The sequence below is a fragment of the Ylistrum balloti genome, unplaced genomic scaffold (genome assembly GCF_031769215.1).
Source record: "Ylistrum balloti isolate Yb309-2 unplaced genomic scaffold, AGI_CSIRO_Ybal_v1 Utg370038, whole genome shotgun sequence".
Taxonomy (NCBI): domain Eukaryota; kingdom Metazoa; phylum Mollusca; class Bivalvia; order Pectinida; family Pectinidae; genus Ylistrum; species Ylistrum balloti.
Genome location: NW_026782097.1, coordinates 943,840 through 964,879, shown reverse-complemented (window position 1 = coordinate 964,879; position 21,040 = coordinate 943,840). Strand labels below are relative to the sequence as shown.

The window sequence follows — 21,040 nt, the reverse complement described above, 5'->3', positions numbered from 1 at the left end:
TTCTTTGTAGAATATAGCAAAAGATTTTGATGTTTTGTTGCTTGTCACTACTAAATATTAACAGTCAGCAGTAGATTTTATCACAGATGTTGACCCCATCCCAATTCACCCAATCAGACTGTCCAACAAATTAAAACTTGGAAAATTAAATATTACAGAAATTGTTGATTATCACAATAAAAGTCAATAGCAATTTATAGAGACGTAAATTTGTAGAGAAGTTGAATTCCAAACCAGTCAGGAGTTGGCAAGTTGGGTGGTGCCGAGAATCTAGTGAGTGCCAAATCTCTATGGCACCACAGTTTGTAATGGGGTACCGCGACCAGCACCTGTATCCCCAGCACACATATCTAATTGACTAATGGGCATACTGCAATCTTTACATTTGTGTCAATTAGCTGTCAGGTCCTGTGTTCCCACTCGGCACCATATCCGACTGGAAAAATTATTTTTCTTAAAGGACTGGTATCTAGGAGTACCTGTTTTGAATTTTAAATAGTATGAAGGCCTTCGATGATTTGATGATGGGCTGCATGTGCACTGAATCTCCTGTAATAGATCCTGCTTCATTTTCTATACATCCTCTGCTTTTCCTTGTGATTAGCGGCAATGTAAATTGGTTATTTGTCTTCAAGGAAACTGTAACCGATTCCTTCCGTGGATTCCTGCTGAAGGTTCCATTGTTATATCTGTACAAGAGGAAACTTGCCTATTGATGAAGCACCACAACCTTTACACATAATTTCAATCAATTACCAGACATTCGGAAGGCTTTTATTGTGGAATGATCCTATATTCTTCACCCTGTCTAAAACATCATCCACAATGGATTAATTTGCCTACTGTTTTGTAAAATATTCTCTAAAGATGTCCGTCATGAAAATCCATGTCAGGAACTGATATCTCTACTAAATTTTTCCCATGATTGTGAATATTCTTGATGAGCTGATAAGAGCAATCATTAGGTATCGGTAACTTGAAACACATGCAGAACTCCACAGATATGCTGTTCTGTTGTTAAACGTATAAATTAACATTTCCTGATTCTCAACTTTTGTTTTAAATTGACAGAATTTGGTAATTCTTACATACAACAATAGATAAAAAACATAAATAAATGTTACATATTGACATTAATTGGCCTCACATTAAATAGAATCAGCTACTTGATGAAAGGTAAAACAGTAACAGGTATGTTTTTGTTTTTTTATATAAACTTTTACATGTTGATTAATCAGCAAAATTTTATATAACATTGTTATAAATTATGTTTATCTATCAATTTTATTAAAATCTTATTCAACATTTTAAATCATGGAGGATGTACAAGTGCAGCTAAAGGCCAGATCTGATTGGTTAGTGCAGACAAGGGTGAAGATATGATTGGAGGGATAGGTCACAATTGTAGCAATAAGTATAGGAAGAATTAATGTGCCCTCTGTGTATCTCTCCTATTATAACCTTGCTGTCAAATTCCAGTACTTATTTTCTATCATCTTGAGTCCCTTATATGGAGCTAAACATCTCCACCAAGGGCATCATTTGTCATGAGCAAGTCACCCTCAAGATTGAGACCCAGAGATGAGAAATCCTACATTCTTATACGGATCACTGTGACAAGAAATGACGAAATCTTTTATCTAATCAATACACCAACTAATCATGGGATCGTAGCCTGATCAGATCATGTTGTAACGGGGCGTCTTGTTGAATTATGAAAAACGTGTGACACCATTATCATTGGTCATTTGTCTGACGGAATTGCACAGGAAAAGCAGGTCCAATCATCATAATGTTGATCTTTATGAGAAATTGTCACACAGTCTTTTTTCATGTATCACAAGTAGATACAATTAATGGGAGGTTTTTGTAAAGTGTTTCTAACTGACATCCTTGTAACATCTTCAGAAGAAGATAGTTTTGGTAGTCCAAACAGTTGGAGGATAATTTAGAGGATAATAGGTCCAACAGCAAGAAGAGGAAAATGGGCCCTACTGTTAGAGGATAAGGGACCCTATAGTTAGAGGATAAGGGACCCTACAGTTAAAGGGTAATAGACTCTACAGTTAGAGGATAAGGGACCCTATAGTTAGAGGATAATAGACTCTACAGTTAGAGGATAAGGGACCCTACAGTTAAAGGATAATAGACTCTACAGTTAGAGGATAAGGGACCCTATAGTTAAAGGATAATGATCCTACAGTTAGAGGATAATGATCCTACAGTTAGAGGATAAGGGACCCTACAGTTAAAGGATAATAGACTCTACAGTTAGAGGATAAGGGACCCTACAGTTAGAGGATAATGATCCTACAGTTAGAGGATAATAATCCTACAGTTAGAGGATAAGGGACCCTACAGTTAGAGGATAATGATCCTACAGTTAGAGGATAAGGGACCCTACAGTTAGAGGATAATGATCCTACAGTTAGAGGATAATGATCCTACAGTTAGAGGATAAGGGACCCTACAGTTAGAGGATAATGATCCTACAGTTAGAGGATAATAGACTCTACAGTTAGAGGATAAGGGACCCTACAGTTAGAGGATAATGATCCTACAGTTAGAGGATAATAGACTCTACAGTTAGAGGATAAGGGACCCTACAGTTAGAGGATAATGATCCTACAGTTAGAGGATAATGATCCTACAGTTAGAGGATAAGGGACCCTACAGTTAGAGGATAATGATCCTACAGTTAGAGGATAATGATCCTACAGTTAAAGGATAATAGACTCTACAGTTAGAGGATAGTGGTCCCTGTAGCTAGAGGGTGATGGGACCTACAGTTAGGGGATAAGGAACCATGTAGCTAGAGGATGGTGGGATCTACATATAGAATAATGGTCCCTGTAGGTAGAGGATGATGGGACCTACAGTTAGAGGATAAGGGACCCTGTAGCTAGAGGATGATGGGACCTACAGTTAGAGGTTAAGGGACCCTGTAGCTGGAGGATAATGGTCCCTGTAGCTAGAGGATGATGGGACCTACAGTTAGAGGTTAAGGGACCCTGTAGGTAGAGGATGATGGGACCTACAGTTAGAGGTTAAGGGACCCTGTAGCTAGAGGATGATGGGACCTACAGTTAGAGGTTAAGGGACCCTGTAGCTAGAGGATGATGGGACCTACAGTTAGGCCTGAACACATTACAGCTGATTTCATCTTAAGAATCTTATCTTAAAAGTCACTGCAGTCTTGATGAAAAAATGCTTTAAATCAGGTCACACTTTAAGATTAGTCTTAATGCTTAATAAGTCCAAGGCATGTTAGAAATCATTTCCCTGAATTAAGTATAAAATTGTTAGTTAGTGTTCAGTAATTGTTTTGCAGAACAAAAAGATTCAGGTGAAATTCCCAAACTAATTTAACCCTGCTGCAGATTCATAATGGAGAAATGAATTTAACAATTCAAAAATAGACAGGTGATTGGGTTGTTCCTCCTCAGGGTCTGGGAGTGAGGAGGAGGAGGAGGAGCTGGAGGAGGGAGAGGGGAATGAATGAGTTTGTATTTAGGGAAGAAAACCATTAATCACCATTTAATGATGGTGAAAAATGGAGGAAAATTTGTCACTATTTTGGCCTATTGTCTTGGGACAGTAAAGTAGTATTGATTAGACGGCAATCAATTTATATATCGTGTGTCTGCAACATGTCAATTTGTATAAACATGTTAAAGAGTTAGTCCCTATCTTACTGATACACCGATCCCTTCATCCCCATTAGGACATGGGCTAGACCACCTTTATCAAGCCTTGGTGACAAACTCAATCAAACAGTTGACAGAGATACAAATGTCTCCTGTTACGTTACTCTCACATGTATTATTCAACTGTAGTAGGAGACTGGACATAGATAGCAGTTCATTAATCCACACCTTTATTCTAGTCCCACTGGCCATAGTCTTAATCAAATAGTTAACCATCTCCAGCTTGTTACTGTTACCTGTCCAATGCCCATGTAACTTTCTATCAGTTATTGGCTGTTTTCCTTTTTAAAAATGATTAGTTCAATATTTTTGAAGAAATTCTCTCAAAAAAAATTTATTGAGGTAGAACATGTTATTTGTTTGGAATTACAAGAAAAAAAATTAAATATCAAGTTTAAATGTTACAGCATACTAGCTGTCAGTTTAAAACAAATTTGTGATTATCAATTCTGCTCATTGATATGCATCAATTAGCATTTATGCACATGAAATGTACCAAAAATTGATTTTAGGACTTCAGTAAAGAAAAATACTTAATTATTAGTTCACTTATTAATTGTCTTAGAAAAATTATAACAATTTATCTGAATAATGATACATTTTCTGTGAGTTGATGTTAATAATTAGGGACATCTAACGTCCCTGTGTTTATCAGTATTATTGTTAATGTTTATAGTTGAAAAAGAACATTAAAAAAAGAAATATTTGATTTATTCTCAGCTTCTTATTTTTCAAGTTATTTTGTTAAAAACAGCAATTAATTATAATTTAAATAGTAACTGTGCTTTTAAATATGGACAATACTATTAATTCTGTTTTTAAAGTTATAGTTAAAGAATGAATATTTTTGTTATTGATTAACAAAGCATAATTTGGTTAAAAATAGATTTACTATGATCAAATGATTTTCTGTAACACTAAAGAATGACAATGCATTAATTGTCAATAAAAAACCATATACCATTATTAGATCAACATTAAGATAACATGAAGGTATAAAAAGTCATTATTAGGCAGACTGTTTGTTGTGTATAGATCAGCAGAATAGAGGAACAGTTATTGGTTAGTCAAAAAATGGTCAGATGGGACATCAAAATTAGAGATAAATTATTCAGTAATCGTCCCATTCATTTCTTCCAATATCAGTCATTTGTGACCAAGTATTACTAAGTCATTGGTAGGCCATGCGGACGGTGAAATTATCATTGATCAAAGGAAAAGTTAATAATTGATAAAGATTGTCAAACCAGTTGGTGTTCATTAGTAAATATATCAATGCTATTCTTCTCAAATTGAATCAAATGTCATTAGTTTGAAACTTTTCTAACACTTTTTTTTTTCTTTATTTTGAAGTCATAACAGATGACAATAGATGGTAGTCTGCAATAGAAAAGGTCTGATGGGTCACACACACAATCAAATTAATAATTCAGTGATTGTCACAACTAATTTTGACCTGTAATCAATAAATACAACTATTCAGCATATGTGACAGGTTTTTTTCTCCAAATCTTTCTAACTTCATTGATCGTGCAGCCTTATGGCTTTTTATCTGTTTGGGTTGGCTATAAAAACTCATCCTAGATTCAAAGGAAGCACACAAAATTGTGATTTATGGTGGGTTTTATCTGGCTGCGCTTCTTTATTTCACTGTAAATGATGCCAATGAACAAACTGAAATATTCGTGTGTTTATTGAGTTTAGTTGCTTTACAAGATACAACAAAATGAATAATAAAAATAAATTCTGTAAACTTTGTCTGATAGATTGTATTGACATCAAATTTGTGGTTGTTTAAAAAAAAATCAACATCTTGTATGAAAGATATTATAGTTATTTGTTTTTGGCATCTTGTTTACGTCAACCAGAGTTAGTATGGTATAGATTTTCGCAGTCAGTAATTTGTCCAATCAAAGTCTTTCTGTATCATTCCTGTTCTTCCTAGAGAATTGTACACTTGATACAATGTCATGTGACCATTCTTTGTTTCTCATTTGGAAAGGTCATAGGGTATAGTTTATCACCGTGTTAGATAAAACAGAAATCAGATCTGACCTTGACGTAAATGTAACGGATCAGGAAGTAAACATGCATATATAGTAGATGTAAAAATGAAAGCATTAGTAACAATTTATCAATAGAGTCGTTAATTGGCAGGGCTCTTGATCCGCCAGATTTGGGGCCGAATTCCCAATGCAAAATAATATCTTTTTTTTCCCAATTTAGACCTGAAGTTTTCCCAATTCCAAGGAAAACACCATTATTTTTCCCAATTCTAAGGGCCCCAGGCCCCAGGCCCCAGGCCCCAGTCCCAAAATGGGTAGTGAGAGCCCTGATTGGGCAATATTAACAAATTGGTATATGTAAATTTAAGGATTATGCAAATATTCTTCACATGTTTTTTATATTCGAATATACAATATGATGGAGATATTGAGAGTAGATTGGCAGCTTGATCCTCCTAAATTATTTCTCGACCATTTTGAGAATTGTTTAGTTTACTGGTAAATATAAACATATGAGGATTATATCTTAAGGAAATTATGATGTCTATTTCAGCACCTTTGATAGGATGGTACTTCATGTATTTAATCAATTTTAACTTCCTTATTTTGTGCCTCTATAACATTAATATATCAGGAAACTTTTAGCTTTAATATACCTTGGCTAACAAACTTACTTCTTGGAAAAGTGTCACATTTAGAAAAATTGTATTCATATCATTTATCCATTACGTAATGTTTTCAACATTTATAATATGTCATTCCAGCACAAAAATCATTACATTAGTTAAATTACTTAACTTTATTCATCGTTTTTTTTTTTTTTTTTTCAATTTTTCTCTTTTTGTTGTGATCTTTTTTTGATATTGTTTGAAATCTGCAGCACATTGTGGAAGAAAGATATGGAAAGAATTCTGAGACTTTTTAAGAACCAGATATGCTATGACTATCTCCCAATCCAGCCATTTCTTTGACTGTTACCTCGGAATGAATTTTACCTTTCTCTACATGCACTGCCATCAGACATGACAGTGACATCATGGTACCTTGGTCATATGTAAGCCACCTGCCAATTCTGTTACCAGGGTGCTGTATAACTGTCCTTTCATTCAGAAAGTCTATTTAGCTGGAGCTGCACAGTTATTGTGATAATTAAATGCGACAGCTCTATAATAAACAGAAGGCGTAAGGGGATATACAGAAATGGGGAAGTAGTGAAGTGAGAACTAGGAAAGTTAGATCTGTCTGCAGACCATTAGCAGAACATAATCTTCTTGTCGGATCTGGATTCCCACATAAATCTGTGACACATGGTTGTAAGAATACCCTTGGAAGTCAGGGGACCCTGCTGTCACCCATAGCAACAGGGGACAGGAGTGACCCTTGGGAAATAGGTCAGATGACATGCTGTGAGAACAGGAAGTACTAGAACACTGAGGAATATATGCTCAGCAGGGGTTGATTCACAGGTCATCAGTAGGTTAAAGTTCAGGGTTCGCCTTGACTGTGACATACTTATATAATTTCTCCTTAATTTTTAATAATAAATCTTAAAACCTTCTTTACATATTGACTTGTCACTCAACGTCAGCTTTAAAACTGTACCTCTAAGTCTTCTATATTTTTTACAGATTTGGCAGGTTTTTTATTCCATTTTTCAATTTTCATTTTATTTTTAAATGTCTTGAATTCAAAAGATGTGGTGTAACTTCATCAAGTTTTGTTATACAAGACGGCTGTTGATGCAGGATGCAGTCTTTGACCTGTAGCATTGTGAAAAGTGGCGCTTACCTGTTTCCTAACCATATATTACAAATGATGTCACACAAGACTTTGAAAAAAATATGTCAAATTATGTTTGGAGATTTTCTGAAGCCCTGCTATAAATAATGTCAAATTTTGTGTTGTTACGTGGCAGTACAAGCAAGCATTTCGGCCCCAGGTCTGTTTGATTTGGTGTTCAGACGACACTAAGCATAAGTTAGGTCCAACTGAATCACCCCTCAAACAAGACATTAAAGCCATCAATCTCTCTTCCGACTGGCCAGCAAGTAAGGTCAAACCCCAGCACTGAAGGTCATTCTCACACAGAGAGTTGCAGAACATGTGATAGATATACTAGCAAATGTATTCTCACATCTACCAAAGTCTTATCCTGGCAGCCATCTTAACTTTGATGACCATGGTCAGAGAGTCGATCACTGGTGCAAGGTCATCTTTGTAACGGTAGGGGCCAGTCACTGTACTTCATCACACCCCTGTAGGGTTGTCAGGAACCCAAGGGTGATAAACACTTTTCTCACAGAAAATCCATGGCCAGCACATGGCTTTGATAAGGACTGCATGCATCACTTGTCCTCAAGACCTCAATGATTGTCACATGGCCCCTGTTGTCACAGAGACGCTGAAACCTTAAACAGTGACATTCACTCTTTTGGCACTTTCCCATGAAGACTGGGGCCAGATGGCCCTGTTAGATTGGTCGTCTAGTGTTTTTAAGAGAGTTGATGCTGCCCTTGTTACTTGTGTTAATCACAGCTAATTTTACTTTTCAAATCTCTGATAAACTTGACTGGGAACAAGCAGTGTCCTTTGACACAAGGCTGTTTTGATCTTCTAATCTACACTGTGTGGGATGACATCAGCGTCTACACACATTTCTCTCAAACTCATGGAGCTGCCAGCATGAAACAGGACCTCATTTAGACAATTTGCACTTTTTTTAAGGCAAAAAAGTACACCAACACAAATCCAATAAATCACCATGCTGTGAAATGGTGACACTAAATTCTGCTTTCAAATTAACAAACACCATTTTGAAAAAATTATTCTAAAGTGTTATCAGGTTAAGTGTTTTGATTTCGAATGATTAATTTTTTTGAAGTCATGGAACTCTTCAGAAATAATATGAAAACTTTGCAGTTTTCGGGTAAAAGGACCTGTGAACTTTTTGGTAGAAAGATAATTTTTACTTGTTTTATGGTTTAAATTTTTGGTCGGACAAATGCTGATAATGTTTTGAAAAAACATAACACTGATTAGATTTGATCATAAAGTCAAAGACTGAAAAGAAATAAATGAAAAAAATGTAAGTTTACTTAGGTCTCATTTGGAAACATGATATTACTAACTAGAATTGAACAAGATTTCTATGGTAGGTGTTGTCATTGAGGCAGAATACACTTACCTTCCACAACACCTTGTCTTATATTCATTGTACTTTTAGGGGTCTGTGTGTAAATCTTTGTTTAGATTTTGTCTTTGTTTTATTGAATTTCAGTTGGGATTATAATTCTGTTGACATGTCAGTATTTTCTTAATGTTTAGACATTTGACAGATATTCATAAGGACTTCTTTAGTGTTAAACCAAATTCAGCTTTCTTATTCTGACAGGGTATATGTACTTCCCTTGTCAGAAGTGATGATGACCTTGTAGAGAGTGGAGCCAAGATGTCATATGGTTGGAGCTATTTCCATCGTGAGACAAACGCCCACAGCAACAACTTACGTGACAAATAAATTAGTTTTAGATTTAATTTGAAATCCTACAAAGTATAGAACATAAACTTGCCACTCATACATAAATGTAATGTTACAGGGATTCCTCTACTGTTCTGTATAAAATAATGCTTATGATTGTTTAAATGATAGAATTATCACATATCCTCTGACCTATTTCCTATGTTCACTAAACCACAAATTCTACATCAGAAGTTTCACATGCATTTCTGTTATCTGTGTATTTTGTGGCAATCCTTCTGTGAATTGAATAATACTGTGGTTTATGGTCGGCGTTGTATCATAATGATGCTGTCATATTTGGGGACGTTTCAACAATGGTTGTGGTGTTGAAATAATGGCAGTGTTAAGGAACCTGGTCGGGATGACGCCACATGCCAGAACACATTAGAGAAAGATTAACACCAGTTAAACTAATGAATTTGTATTACTAACAATGATAATCAGCATCAATCAGCCGTTAATGACAAGAAAAAAAATCTCTCGCCTTGGTTGACAAGGATGTAAGTAGACTTTACGAGCCTGTTTAAAGGGTAAACAGAGCAACAGAAAGTGGCTATTTAAAAGACAGTCCCTCATCGACTTGCACATTCAAATGATTAAGGCATCAACTTATGCAAAATAGTGACAGAGACACATCCCGCTCTGTGTGTTGTATGTTACTTTACGGTCTTATTGATGAGATGGAGATGGGAAATATCATCCCCACGGCAAAATTTGATTGATTTCAATAAAATATCTACTTGACTTAATTCATCGCTTGCTTTTCCAGAGCATTTGTCTCGGTAATGTCACAACGCTGTTTGCCCATCACACAGGCAGGATTTGAACTGTGATTTCTGACTGTCAATATAGCCTAATGACGTGCCATTCATCAAATGGGGGGTCAACCTCAACCATGGACAAACGCAGAATGTGTCAGGCCGCTTCAGTTTTGCCTAACGTATTTTCTTGTCTTCAATCACTTGGCGTAAATTGGGTAGCGGATGATATGATTGGTGTTTTGGATTAATTACCCCTGTGTTCCTGTAGGCAGACAAATTATACTTCATCATGTGATATTGTCCAAATCAACAGTAATGGTGCTATGTAACACTAAAAACACAACTGATTGAGAATTCTGACAACTTTTAACCTGCAAATGCCTGTTTTTAGCTTACTGTTAATGATTTCCGGAAAATGATCTTAAAGTTATATAATTCCAGTTCAGTTGTCTTGAATGGCTAGAAGTCTTCAGATTGATTGTATTCCATTTCATGTTGTGTTTTTTTTTATCAAGCAGACGGCACATATCAGTGGTGTATGTAGAGCCATCAGAGTTGGGGACTTTGTGGATCTAACACAGGGAAATTCTCATACATAATTTACTCTTATCCTTGATTAAACTGGTGCCAATGACTTTGACCAAGTTTGAAAGTCACCAGGTAACTATCAGATTAGCACCGGATATCACGTATAGGCCTCGGGATATTTCAAACATCATTTACATAGATTCCGGTACCTAAAATGGAATTTTTAAAACCAAATATTGAATTCTTAGTACCAAGTATTGAATTCCTATTACCAAATATTGAATTCCTATTACCAAATATTGAATTCTCATTACCAAATATCATTGAATAACAATTTTTACAGGGTTAAGAATGAATGAAGAAAGGTGCCCATTATGGATTTTTGTTAATATCAATGACTTTTATGAAACTTGATTTGTAATATATCTATAAATTGATGCGTTATTAATTATTCAACTGATGGAATTCCTTTCTAACCAATATTCTAGGAACTGCTTAATGCAATTTAACAAGGAAAACGTATAAAATGACACTGATGGAATTTTATACTCTGTCATATGACTGCACTATCCATCTCTCTGTAGTATTTATATAGGTACTTAAAACAGGAAGTAATTATATATCATGATATAGCTATAAACAAAATACCTAGCTTCCTGTGTATGATTATTATTCATATTGCTTTGGAGTATGACAAAACTCCAGCTGATATCTAAACTTAATCTTCAAAGAAAGTAGAATTAGCTAAGAGTCAAGAGCCAGTTACTCAAAGAAACTAAATAACAATTATGTCATTTTAAAGGAGATAGATTGAAGGAGCTATAGACAATCCAGGTAAGGAGAGGTATATACTATTAATTACAGTAACGGCCGTGGAGGAGACGGGTAATCACTTAACTATTGCGATGTGATCTTTGTTTTTTTCGAATACCACAGATTTGTTCTCGTTTGTGTTTCTTGTGATACAAGCTTTACGGTGTTGAGTGTTGAAAATGCTGACATTCGTCATCTTGTTCTTGTTTCCATCGCCTGGCTCCTAATTACATTTTATAATCAAGAGCCGATGTGAATGCTCACATTTTGACGTAAAATGTTATATTTTTTCACAGAAGGTTTCAGACATGTAACATTCCTATAATGGGTTTCTGGTGCCTCTTGATAATATAATATCTTTAATTCAAAATCACACAAATTGCCACAGAAATGCCTATTTGAAATAGAAATCCTATCTTATCATATATAATTATGCCCATATTTCTGTGGTTTTCACCTGTGTTGGTATAGATGGTGAGGTTTATGTATTGCAGTAGCAGACTTTAATGGCACCGGTGTTTACAAGGTTTAATTTTAATCAACAGCAACACACTTGACTTCATCAAGAATTATTGTTTTCCTTATTTTGAATTTGCTTATTTGGTCCAGAAATTTTAATGTCATTATGTCAGAACTTAGCATACCATCTGTTTATACAACTCTACCCTTCACTTTGGTTAATTAAATTCTGATGGAGAAAATACTAGGTTGAATATAAATACTTCAAAAAATGGTTAACACTTAAAGAGAGTTCTCACCGGGGCCTAGAATCAACATTTTTTAGAATTTTTTTGCCATTTAAAAATGTAAGAGAAATTCTTACATTACCAGAAAAATGTAAAAAGGTTACTGAAAAAAGATTTTGTCTGTAGAAAATATTATGAAACAGGTAGTAATGGTCATGTTGTAAGATTTTGAGTAAAGACTTAATAAGTGGATGACTGGTGTATTGTACTCTTGTAGACGAAAGAGAGACTTTGTCACCCATCAGTGGGGGACGTCTGTGTGGAAGTGTTTCATTCAAATTTGGTCTCACATTGGATTCTAACTGTCTGCTACATACAGAGGAACGGGTATGAAGAGCTGTAATATGCTGGTGTAAGTAACCATATATGGTGTTGAGCATGCCTATACCTAGAATGGACCACTACTCCCTGGGGCCCACCCAGTGACAATACCACACCTTAATTGGGAAATAATTTGCTACCCTATGCTGTGGGCTCATCAATTATGTAACTGTGTAGAGATTGTCACCTTAATTAGATTGACCTGTGTCAGCTAAACATTGGAAATTTACACCAGAACAATCACAAATTTCTACGACAACAATCATGGTCTCCGAAGGCATCACTTCTGTCACTGATACAACCATTCAATCTGCAGGGAGTGGAGAGCTGTCAATGGAACAGCCATTCAATCTGAAAGGGGTGGAAAACCGTCATTACAACAGCAATTCAACCTGCAGAGGTGACAAGCTGTCAGTAGAAAATTTCTATGTGAGAGGTTCTGGCCCCTGTAGAAAATTAGTTTGATATTTCTTATCTTACATGTACAGAAATACTTATATTTTTTGTTGAAGCTAAAAACCTTTCTCAGCCTTTTTGTTAAATCCACATAATTTTGGAATTCTGTAATAGTGTGTAACATTATTGGAGGTGACTTGTAAACACCGTCTTTCTTAGACACATGCACCCTTTCCAGGGAAAAAGAACTGAATTCTGCAAAATTTAAATGTTATCATTAATTTTGTTAACATTTTAGGAGGTACAGAATGAGATAAAAACTATACTGCTGTAGCTGTGTTTCCTTACAATAAAAAGACCAATACATAAATAATATGACGACTTATTGCCTACTGAAGAGTTAATGATAAAGTGAGAGTTGCTAGTGAAGTCGAGCTATGGAGGTATAGGTACATGTGTTAGGGAGGTAAATCACTTTGGCAGCCCCATCATAACAGGGCAACTTGACTACAAAGCCAGAGGTAGGGTTCACTGATAACCAATCCTCACCGTCCTCTATAGTCTCCGGCTACTCTATGTGTTTTACAGTCACTCATTTTTCACAAAGGATTCAAGTATAGGTTTTGGGGTTGTCAGCAGGCAGAGTATCCCAACTAATGAGAGTGCTGGCTGATTTGGAATGACAGTAATTGGTTGGACTATCTTACTGTGAAAGTATTAGGAGGAATGCATCCAACATTTGGGGAATGTATCACATTTGTGGGACTGTTACTCCCAATTTGCTGGGGACATTCCTTGCGCGTTAAGACTTGTTTTTGTTCACACCGCCTGCCTCCCAAGCAATACACTATACATCATTTTTCCTTCCATCATATTCTCATCATCCTTGTGATTGTCAGTAAATGTCCAAGGCTACTGTTAAGTCTGTGTACATCGTTTCTCTGGCTCCTCTCAAGCCTCAAACCTGCAGGATACCAACACTCTATCTTCACATACGAAAATGTCTTTTTCGTTAACATTTTGTTTGCACTTTTTCTTGTTGATTGTTTTTGTTCTGATGCACTTTCTCACTAAAACAAAGCTGAAAAGACATTTGGCTTATCAACCACTTAAAAAGCATTTTTACCTCCAGTTCCCTGTCACTATACTGTAATTTTCAGCTAATGATATAAATAGGCTTTTCATCAGGTGACTATGATGATGATGCTAAAATGTATGGAAGTTTTGACAGTGTGGTGCTTCCCACAATGCCTTGTAATTAATGGCTTCTTCAGCTGAACCCCTACGGCTTGTTGAGTTGAGCCAAGACAATAAGTGGAACTCCCCCATCATCACCATGACATTACTACACAGCACTGTCAATATAAAAACACAAACCCTTCGCTGTCAGGTACCATGTCAAGGACCTGAACAGGCTTCCGAGTGTCGTCAAACCTTCCAAAGTTACTGCATGTGTTTTTTATCATGACACACAGGCTTGTTTATACAAGTACCCGGGTCAGGAAAAACTCTTGACACAAACCCCTAAACCCTGTTGTAGTATTTTGTCAAAAGACTAAATAGGTTGTGGTAACGGAAGCATTCATGGTTGTGCAATTAAGCGCCAAGTGACATGGTGCACTGTCGTAACAGGAAGTCTTCACTACACACATCTCGCGTCACTTGAACGTGATTAACCATCTGATGAATCGTTTTGAGTTGTTGGTAAATTCACTTCTAGGATGTTCTTGCCATAAAAATGTGGAAATGATTCAGAAATAAGGACTGAATCGAGAAGGTTTTCTGTCATGCCTATTAATTTCAAATTCAATTTTATTGATACTACATACAGTGTTGACTTGAAAAACCACTAATATCAATTAAATGTATACCATTCATTTAATTGAATCTGCATTAAAGCTTAATAACTTGAAAAATCATTTGAAATAAACATTACAATAACAAAAAGTTACATCTACAGTAAACTAACTTTATTTTGTTTTTGACATTTATGCAAATTTATTGAATGAAAAAATTCTGAAAAGTTAATCTTTATGAATTAGGATTTGGATAGTTATCATCACAAACTTGTTGTGATGTGCAAATGACATTAGTTTGTTATCATAAACTTGTGACATGGAAATCACAAAAATCCATCACAAACTTGTGATACGGAAGTAACAAAAATTTGTCATCACAATCTTGTTTATATACAGAAATGTAGAGTCAATGTTGTGTAGTACAGTCAATGTTGTGTAGTACAGTCAGTGTTGTGTAGTACAGTCAATGTTGTGTAGTACAGTCAAAGTTGTGTAGTACAGTCAGTGTTGTGTAGTACAGTCAGTGTTGTGTAGTACAGTCATTGTTGTGTAGTACAGTCAAAGTTGTGTAGTACAATCAGTATTGTGTAGTACAGTCATTGTTGTGTATTACAGTCAGTGTTGTGTAGTTCAGTCAGTGTTGTGTAGTACAGTCAGTGTTGTGTAGTACAGTCAATGTTGTGTAGTACAGTCAGTGTTGTGTAGTACAGTCAGTGTTGTGTAGTTCAGTCAGTGTTGTGAAGTACAGTCAGTATTATGTAATACACTTGGTGGTACTATAGTACACTTAGCGGTATCATAGTACACTTAGCAGTATATAATACAGTTTTTGGTGTTTAGTGTAGATAATATCTAGTAAGTACAGTTTATGACATATAGCACAATTAGCAGTGTTTAGTACATTTGATGGCGTTTCTTTGTTTCCTTTCTTTTAGTTAATTTGATTTTCAGTTTTGACATCAGGACCAGATTTTGTCCTTTTTGTACTGACAACATAGTACCCATTTTATTTCTATTCTTCTTTCCAAGTTTATTGTTGATGTATATTGCTTACTGTCAAAGTGATAATGTTAGAAACTGTCTTAAACGATAGATAATGCAGTTAGTACTCACAGGTTTATTAGTGCAGACCTGGTCTTTTATTTCCAGAATCATAAAACTGACTTTGTAGTGTCTAAAACTTGGCACAGCTTTCATGGTGTTTTGTACAGGAGAAATTTAATCTGTTTTTCTCAACATCACAGGCTCAAAATCGTCAGCACAGTGAAATTTGTAGGTGTAAGAGGTGCTACAGCCTGGAGAGGCTTTAAGACGAGATTCAGTGGGCTACACCTGTCGCTCAGCGCGGCACTGATCTGGCCAGGATAGGACAAAATGATAATTATTATGAAAACATTTTACACCATGATGCCACATGGGTTTAGCCAGTGTTGGTTAGAAGTGGTTCATCTTCAAGCAAGACCCAAATTAGGATTGACAGAGCTAGCAGGTGATGGTCGGTGATACATATGGAGCTTGTCTCTTCGCCATCTGGTTTCCGGGGTACTGTGGCTTCTATTCCTCCTCATCCAGCTCACACTCCATCCGATTCAGGCTCTTGCTTCCAATTATGATGGCTACTCAAGGTTTTGTTTACAAAACATCAAAGCAGAGTTATCTGCCTTGACATGGGTTAATCAGTCACTGGCAACACCCAAGTTATGAGGGGTAACTTTACAGAAAATTTATTTGCTTACAGTTTGTCTAAAGTAAAGTCATCTGACATATGAATTTTATCTATACCAGATTAGCATGATAATGAGGCTGCTGTCCAATATAGTCATTAAGGTCTGATTTATGTTCTTTGAGCTTCTGAACTCTCCCCTTCATTCATTCCTACTCCTCACAGGGTCAGAGGTCAAACCTCAATCAGCCAAAGCACCTGTCAATCACATGTACCTTACTCTTGATCATTAAAGTTAGCCATTATTCAGAAGTGCCTGTATACAATATATCAATATCATCAAGTGTTAAATTAAGTATTTTCTGTACCTAATTTTCACTCAAAAATACTGGTAAATGCTTGTTTTCCACTGACCGAAAAGAAATGCTGTTACAATGGAATCTGTCTTAACCTTTTGGACCAAACAATTTGGCCAGTTTGTAGAGAATTCCGGATTGTAGAGAGTCCATTGTTATAGTATTGGTGGAATAGGGACTTAATTATTTTATTGGATTAGGCAGATATCTGGATTGCAAAGAGTCCAGTTTAGACAGAGCCCGCTGTCATGGTTAGAGTTAAAGTCACTTACAGTATAACTGTAGTAGCAGATTTTAGACATAGTTAATTGTAGTTGCAGGTTTAGTGAATTGTAGTCATAGGTTTGATCCCCTGTGAACATTCAGACAGATATTCTTGCTACTGTTTATCTGGTACATAATGTGTGGGTCTGCTGTGGACTCTAGCAGATGTTGGATGTCCTAATAGTATGTAAATGTTTTTTTCTGTATAATACTGACATGGAGTTGTGTGTAAGTTTATCAAGATAGTTACAAATCATAACACTTCTGTTTGACAAGAAGGTCCGTCAGAACAAAAATATGAGTTACTGCAATGGCAATTTTTTCTAATTAATTGCTCTAGTGGTGTGAGAGAATGTTAGGGCGGTCATGTTTCTCACAAAGATGTCTTGTTGTTTGGCTAGGGCCGACCATGTGACATTTCCCAGCCCGGCCTTGTGCACCAACAAGATAAGCAGAGATAGGGAGGAAGCACGGATCAGTGCAGTGTCATCTTTATCATAGGAGCATGTCCGCATCAATGCCGTGTCTGTTGTCTGTCGAACTGCGGCCCCTTCCTCCCATTGTAATCCTTGCACAATGTCGACGGGCTACAAAGGTCAAAGTTACAGCAAGGGTTATCTCCTCCTGAATGAGTTCTATTCATGGCTAGAGATGTCGGGGAAACATACTTTTTTAAGTCACAAAGAATCATTAATGTGTTACAGTGGTAGCTTTATCTAAATCTGTCAAGAGCTGCGCTGACACAGAACGGTGTGCCTTGCTGGGATTACGGGGCCTGTGCTTGATTTGGGAGGCTGTCACAGAGTTCAGCTTGTGTATCTATGTTGTTAGAGCTAATACTGCCACCACACCACCGGTGGAAAATGATTTGATTTGAAAGTCGTCTTCCATTATTTGGGGCTGAATTGTGTTATTGAGTTAAGTAATCACAGACTAGACAGAACCAAGTGTTCAGGACAAGCGATCATCGCGCATGCCGTTATTTTCGTTGACCCGTTAATAGGTGCAGGGCAGGTACTCAATAACGGATCATCCTTGCTTGTTACAGACAGGGCGGTGATTAATGCTATGTACCACCGTCATACGACAAACGTAAAAGCATGTAAACGGATACTACGGTCATGTTAAGTGATTTCTAGCTGTTACAGACAAATAAATTGTGATTTACTTACAAGCTGTTTTGGTGATAATAAAAATGTCATGCCCCTGTTCATTTGATGCTTCTTTTTTTCCTTTTTATCGTTTAAGTTGTAATTTGAAAAAGAAAAAAAAAAAATTAAAACAAAATTGTAAACGAAAAACTTTTCTTATCATTCTCAGAGTAAAGAAGTGTAAGAAACTAAGTCATCTTTGTTTGATAGACCTTGAGTTGTTCCGGGCCATTTGTTTAACCAAACACTGAGATATATAAGGTATAGGTATTAGCATTAGAGATTTCCAAATTTTACCACTCAAGTTGTCCCAAGTGTCACAAATTTCAATTCATTCTGAGATATACTGCATCAGCGCATCAGAAAATATCTGCTGTCATACTATCAGTGTATTTTTGCTGATTTGTTCTGATGATGATAAAGCTGTGAGAAAACGGACTCTAGAAGCTAAGAGCATTTCATTCATGCCAAGCCACATGGCAGGGTATTGGTAGAATTTATATGTGTGTATGCATGTATGCACCCATCGCACGTGCAACACACACACAGGATGTCTGATTCTGACAAAAACGTGCCCCTCCCATGACATCTCCACAAAGTCAAGGATACTATAAAAGATTTATCACTTAAGTCCATATATTACAAAATGAAATACCATGTCAAAGTCACAGATTTGTGGCTAAAGAGAAAAGTTTTAGGCAATTAGAAATGTTTTCTTGAAAGACTCTTTCTAGGAGGACCTGAGCTGACATGCATTGGAGCGTGAAGATAAAAATAGCATCACTACCCAAGGAAAGAGCCATCTTCATATCTGTACACAAGACTTGAGGGTCAGGTTTCAGGAGGCAGGGGTATCAGCTAGCAGACCGTTTGATCTTTAGTCTCCCCACCACCACCACCATTGACTTTTGTCATGCTGGGGAGGTCATTAGACCCACAAATGGCTTTACCAGATTTCAAAAGTCTATAAATAAACGCAGAACACTTCCTGTCACCGTGAACACATTCAAACCCTCTACACATACCTTTCTATTAAACCATACTCCTACTGATATTAATACTGAGTGAATTTAACTTCATGGAACAATTCTTTGGAGGGGGGAAGGTTGAAAGCACAACTTCTGTGATTTTTATCAGAAACCTAAATATGTCATCAAAAGACAATTTTTTCTTTTATAAAAAAAACTCTTTCTTGTAGGTATCTAAGATTTCAATGACTTAACCTTTTAATCTTGGTCTTCACGGATTATTGAGACAGCTAGAGATCTGAAATAAACTGATCCTGGTTATCTGTTATTGTTTAGTAACCAATTAGATTTGACTTCATTAGTGGTACACAGAGAGTGGAACAATACTGTAATTGACAAATGTTGACCAGATGGAATCAAATTTGACCAGATTACAGCAAGAGTCAGTGGGATTAAACCAATAGCTTAATATATTATCTTAAAATGCTTTGACTAAATCTGAATGGGAGTGTGTTGGTGATTGGTGAGTGTCTATGAGGGATGACCTTTGATTGGCTGGCGTTTGTGAAGTCTGTCAGTGATTTGGAGGATGTACTGTAAAGGGTGACGATGATTGGGGAGAGGGTGATTGTGTTTGGTCCGTGGGTCCTTGTAGGGCACCATCACCACTTGATTGTGGTAGAGCACATCTGGAATTGGTCACCCTGTCTGTCTCATTACAGCCAACACATGTGTCTTCTATAATGAGCTTGCCACACAAAATACACATCATATGGAGGAAGTGAAAATGAGTGGAGCGTGCCATATGGACATGTGTGTCCGATGTAAGTTTCTGCTCTGGTTAGGAGGAAGAAAGTGTCCTGATCTCTTGTCATATTGTAATATTGAGGTGCCCTGAATATCTTGGAAGGAGGTAGAATGTATACTGATCTCCAATCCTGTCACGATATTGTGGTGTCTTGGTTATCAGAAGAATAAAGATGTAGAAATTGTTTTATCCCTGGTCCTAAAACAATGTTAGGGTGTATTCAGAATTGGAAAGTCCTATAATCTTAATCTGGTACACAGATATGTCCTGAAATATGTTTTTAGTTCACTGAAAACTACATATATCCTGGAATTTGTTTCTCATACAAAGAAATCTTCCTTAAATCTTATTCTGGTACACTGAAGTAGATGTGCCCATAAGTGATGCTAAAATATCATTTTTGTAAGAAATAAGAAATATTTGTTCTGACATGTTTCTGTACACTGAAGAAGGTCCTTTTTCCCTTGCCATTAGTTTACCTGAGTATCAGGATCACAGTGGGGGATAGGAAGTAGATTTTACGTTTGTGGGGTCAAGTTGTACTGACATATACCTCTAATGTGTTTTTGAACCTGTCCATCTGTATTAGATTTTTCCTCTGGTGAGCTCAGTTGGACTGACCAGTACCTGCAACTATTCCAAAAACTGGACCAATATTGGAGAACCTGTGTAGAACACAATCTGATTCAAAAACCAAATTTAATAAAACTGTACAAAAAGAAAAGTTACCTAGCAGAAAAACTGATTGATTGCTTAAGTTTTTATCATTTTTTTTAACATTTTTACATCAGAAGTATGAGTTTAGATATACATCACACTGAGGTAGTAAGCCTGTTTACATAAAAGCTTAACCTCTACAATTCCATCCCTTGACCATCTCAACAGTAGAAATGTTGACATAGATTTGTCCTTATCACAGTCCCAGTGGGAGTCAGTTGGATCCCCCTTGCCACAATCGCCCCCTGGTCCCCAACACCCTTTACTCCCCATGGATACTCATCTCAGGGGTCATCAGTAATTTATGGCATTCATTAGTCACTGATTGAGATATCTAAATGAGAGGACTGTCCAACTGGTCATTTCTATCTTGACATTGGAGGTAAATGACCTCTACAGGATTTAAATTCACACATGTTGATGGAAAACTTCACAAAATCAGCTGATACTTACTAGATCTTTCAGTACACTTACAAGGTCAGTATAATTTAATATCTGTTATTTTCTGTCTCAGTT

General features: G+C 36.4%; 1 protein-coding gene and 1 long non-coding RNA gene across 3 annotated transcripts in view; both read left to right on the top strand.

The window, feature by feature from the left end:
- LOC132549017 (zinc finger protein basonuclin-2-like) overlaps positions 1 to 21,040 on the top strand; it is a 78,486-nt gene that overhangs the window by 24,175 nt on the left and 33,271 nt on the right. The window lies entirely within an intron of this gene.
- LOC132549019 (uncharacterized) lies at positions 12,317 to 18,089 on the top strand. The gene is made up of 2 exons (XR_009554163.1): positions 12,317 to 12,433; positions 17,282 to 18,089. It is a non-coding gene; the product is annotated as an uncharacterized LOC132549019 (long non-coding RNA).